A 4671-nucleotide genomic window follows, 5' to 3' on the forward strand; every position below is an offset into this window, starting at 1 on the left:
TAATTCTTAATATGATTTAATGGGTATTGATGAAATCTGGTGGGATGAGTCTCATGATGGAATGTAGTAGTGGAACATTATCACATATTCCAATGAAGCAGATCAAACAGGAAGAAGGAGGTGTAGTATTACATGTCAAAGACATGTACAGTCGGCCCTTCTTATACATGGATTTCTTATACACAGATTCAAGCATCCACGGTTTGAAAATGTTAAAAAAAAAAGGAAAAATTTCAAATATCAAACCTTGATTTTCCATTTTTTTCATAAGGGACACCATTTTGCTATGCCATTATATTTAATGGGACTTGAGCATACACGGATTTTGTTATCCATGGGGGATCATGGAACCAAACCCCAGTGTATAACAAGGCTCCACTGTACTTCTTTGAAGAGATTCATGACTTAAAACAAATTACAAGAAATATTATGAAGAATTCCCAGATGGTGACTGCTGTTTGACAGTGGAAAGGACTGTTTTGAAGGGTGGTGGAGACTCTCCTTTGTTAAAAGTCTAAAAAGAACTTGGATGGTTCATGTCTCAGGAGTGGTTTAGCTGTGTACTCCTGTATGGTGAGGTTGTACAAGATGGTCCATGGGATCCTTCCAACTCCATGAGTCTATCATTACTTGGGAGTAAAAAAGAATATTTTGTGCAAAGCTTTCCTAGGTCAGATGAACAGTTGAACTAAATAGTTCATACAACTGTTTGGCACGTAGTAGACTGGAACATAGGCAGTAATGCTTGCATGTGTTTTGATCTTATTAAATTTAGTTGCCTTTTCATAAGACATATACACTCAAACTGATTTACAAAGGCACAAAAACAAGTAAGTAGAGTAATGGTATGAAAACAGCAACTATTAAAAATAACTTTTTTTGGTTTTCCTATATTGTGGTATATTACAAATCTATCACTACACAGAAAATTTTGATGTTGCTGAACTTTAAAGCACCACACCTATATGCTGATGTTGCCTGCACAAGTGCTAGTGCAAGCTATTGTATAAATGCTTTTGTTACTCATTATGATTTCATTATGTTGGGTATTTGTCTGGATTTGTTGTATTAGTTGTGGAATTAGCATTTGTGCTAATGCTAGCAGAACAATGGCACCACTTATACTTTCTTCAGTAACATTAAATTGGATGCAATCCCACCTGCTTGCTTTTTGCCAAGAACATCTAAAAACATGAAAAACCAATCATCTGTGGCATCCATTTCTCCAAGTGACCAAAGGGCCATAATTCAAAGGTGTACTTGGGTTGGATATTACTACTTCCCTGAGAATGGGTGATTTCCTTCATTCTCCTGTAGCCACCCATCCATCCCAAAAATGACTCTAGAGGGATGTGAAACTCTCTGGAACAGTTTTTCATTTTTGTGCCAGAGAGGATTCCAGCAAGGGCAGGTGGACACTGCTGATTCTGCTGGCATTGGATATCAAAGTATGCCACTGGATATTGACAAAGGAATTTGTATTTTCCTTCATCACATAATACATGACACCTTTTACTTTCCTTGTGATTGCATGAATCATTGTAACTCACTAAAATGTGAATGATTGCCATAAAGAAACTATTCTGCATATTATTGTTGCCAGTAGACAATTTTTTTGCAATAGTTTCTGCTGAGATGAGCGGTAAATCCTATACATTAAGATTAACCTGCGTTTAGCCTTCTTCAAATTGGATACGCTTTCAGAAATGTTTGCAGATTAAAATAGTAATTTGATAAAATTTTCTTTTTTAAAAAAACAACTTGTAAAACAGCTAAATGCTCAGTTGCCATTGTTTACTAGTCTGAATCACTTAGGCAGCAAATCTATGTACACTTAAGAGAGTAAGGTCCACTGAACATATTGACACTTACTTCTGAGTAAACATGCATGTGTCACATCTGCTACCTATGAAAGAGAGAAAAAGAGAGGTATTTAATCCACATCAATACCTAAACTCTGTTATTATTTTGGTGAAAAATTGCAGTAAGAAAGCCCATTGTATTAAACACACATTAAGACTTATGTCAAATGCAGTCTTGTGGACAGATGCCTCAAGCAGAAAAGTTCAAATGGTTATCCTCATAAAAAATATCCTGCTTTTTAATAACTTGTTGATAACTGGGGATCATGTGTGGAAATGTACCTTTGAGTGCTAATGCATAGTTTCGAAGGCTAGCCATTTAAAAATGAAATAGTCTTTCCATAGAAATTCACTGATAACCTTCTACACTGGTGTGATCTCACTGTCACCAGTCCAAATTATGATGCCCACTGTCGTTATTAGAATTATGTCTCTATAAGAAATCATTAATTCCTTTCACATTCTAGTTTTGCTACATTTTTCCTGTTTAGAAGTTATATGAGCACATGGCTAAGTCCAAACAATAGCCCCAACCACAGCAGACCCAAAGTGAACAAAGTGTCAATGGTGTGGACTCCCCAAGTTCTCTTTGGTCCAATACATCTAGCCCAGTTGGGACTAGCAAATGTTGGTAACATCCTGGTGGAACTAGGAAAGATCTCTCCATTCCCAGTTGAAGGACTCACTTTCTTCTATGCATCCTGACACTCTATGACCAAGCAGTTGTCAGTAGAGAGCAGGGTACAACTGAGAAGCATCTGGCACTGTGACTACAGCAAGAAGTACAACAAATATATCATCTTCTAGGGCCTCCAGAGCAAGACACCTTAATTGTTGTGTCAGATGTTTCTCAGTCTTCCCTTGCTCTCCTCTGGTCACTATATGGCTGTAAGGGTATACAAGAAGAAGGTGGGCAGGGGTTTGGGCCATTTTGTGAAGGAGGAAAAGATTTGAATCTGATTTTCTACAATAATAGAGAAAAAGACACATGGAGGCATATATTAGATGTGCCCTTGCATACATTGCTAAAACCCTGTTCTCTCTCACACTCATTAGTTTGTTTACAGAGTGTACATACTTGTGTCCTTACACCAAGAACTTCAACCTGTGGAAGATAAGTGTAGTGCCCTAAAATTGAATAGGTAAAAAAAGTTGTATACTAATGTGCAAAAAGTTTTTAAAAGAATTCAGAATTTCTAGGAATGCACTCTATTTATCTAGCTGGATTGAAGCAAAGCTCTTAAAAACTAGGAAAATACAGAATATTGTGAAACCCAAAATACTAACAGGTCTTATTTGGTATAAGGTCTCCTGGACAAAAACCTCAGATGCATGGTACAGTGCTTCTTCAGTGCTAAGGTCCACAAAAGCTTATGACCAATAATACTTGATAATTCTTTCGGTGCAACAAGGCTCTTTGTTGTTTTCACTACAATAGACTAGCACAGCTACCTCCCTGGAAATCACAATTTAGGAAGATAAAAAGCCACAAAACCAGATATTAAGTGTACGTGGGAATTGGGACTCAGTACTGCCATGTGAGTGTTCACCTTCAATTGAGTGTTCACCTTCAATTACAGAGAGATGGGACTTCTTATGTGACCATGACTTTTTTTTTTGCATACCTAGCCAGTCCTCTGACAAGTAAAAAGATCTTGCATGCAGTATTCTCTTTGGAGAATTAATATCCAAGTGCCTGTAATGGACTGACAAATCAGGGCACAAGTGCACTAACTGTATGATAAAATGAAAGAGAAATAGTATAAAAAGGTAATCCTGTATTCTAACAAACATAAAATGTTATCTGTAATTAAAAAGGAAAAACAAACCAAAAATCTTAAACAGCACCAGAGACCAAGTTTAGCTTAAGTGTAATGGTTTGAAAAACAATGACTGAGATCATGAATCAGGACAACCGGACAGAGCAACATCTCTGTAACCACAGCTCTGGATGCTACCTCTCCAAACCTATTTTTAAAGCAATGCACTCTCCCATGGTCATTTCCATGTTGTTGGAGAACAGGGGGATGAGCAGAGACACATCCAGTTCTTTTCCTGTAGCTGGATGCACTGCAAGGATGTCATCTTGGGAGGTCTCTGCACATCCAGCTACAGGAAAAGAAGTGGACACATCCTCGCTTATCTCATTCTTGGGCAACACAGAAATGGTTGTGTGGGTAGGAGGTGGGGGCTGCACTGCTTAAAAGGTAGTTTCTGGAGGAACTTTTAGTTGCTGCACAGCAACTATAAAAATAAACTGCAATGGTGTAAATCAGATTTGTGCCATTGCAAATCATGAACAGTGGCATCACTAGAAGGGTGCCCGGGGTGTGTGTATGCAGACCGCATCAGGTGACATCCTAAGCAGGGGTGACACTACTGCTCCTCAAACATCTGCCTTTGGGCAGAAACAGGCTGTGACACTTGTGTCTGCCCCATTAAAACACTGAAGAGATGGTATAAGTGGGATGAGGTTCAGTAGGAGGAGAAAGGCAAGGTCTCAGGTTTTTTAAAAATTACATTTTAACTTTAAAAAAATATTCTTTTAAAATTTTCTTTAAAAAACACCTTTTACTGAATTTTCACTTCAACCACATGGAACTAAGTACAGTTGGCCCTCAGTATATGTCATCCGTGAATTTTAGCATCCACGGATGGCAAGCCCATGTTGTTCCCCACACCTGTCTCTTCCATATTCTCATCAGCCACGGGTCAGAGGGAACTGTCAATCACTCAGGAGGGAGGACTGGGTGATTGATGGCTTCCTCTGACCAGTGGCTGATGAGAATGTCGAAGTGGTGGGGCAGAG

General features: G+C 38.5%; 1 protein-coding gene across 1 annotated transcript in view; it reads right to left on the reverse strand.

Moving 5' to 3' along the window:
- Positions 1-322: 322 nt before the first annotated feature.
- AFF3 (AF4/FMR2 family member 3) overlaps positions 323-4671 on the reverse strand; it is a 299241-nt gene continuing 294892 nt past the window's right edge. The window contains exon 21 of the mRNA XM_042460463.1: positions 323-3596. The gene's annotated coding sequence lies outside the window, so the exon portion shown is untranslated. The remainder of the gene's footprint in view (positions 3597-4671) is intronic.

The sequence above is a fragment of the Sceloporus undulatus genome, chromosome 3 (genome assembly GCF_019175285.1).
Source record: "Sceloporus undulatus isolate JIND9_A2432 ecotype Alabama chromosome 3, SceUnd_v1.1, whole genome shotgun sequence".
Lineage (NCBI taxonomy): Eukaryota > Metazoa > Chordata > Lepidosauria > Squamata > Phrynosomatidae > Sceloporus > Sceloporus undulatus.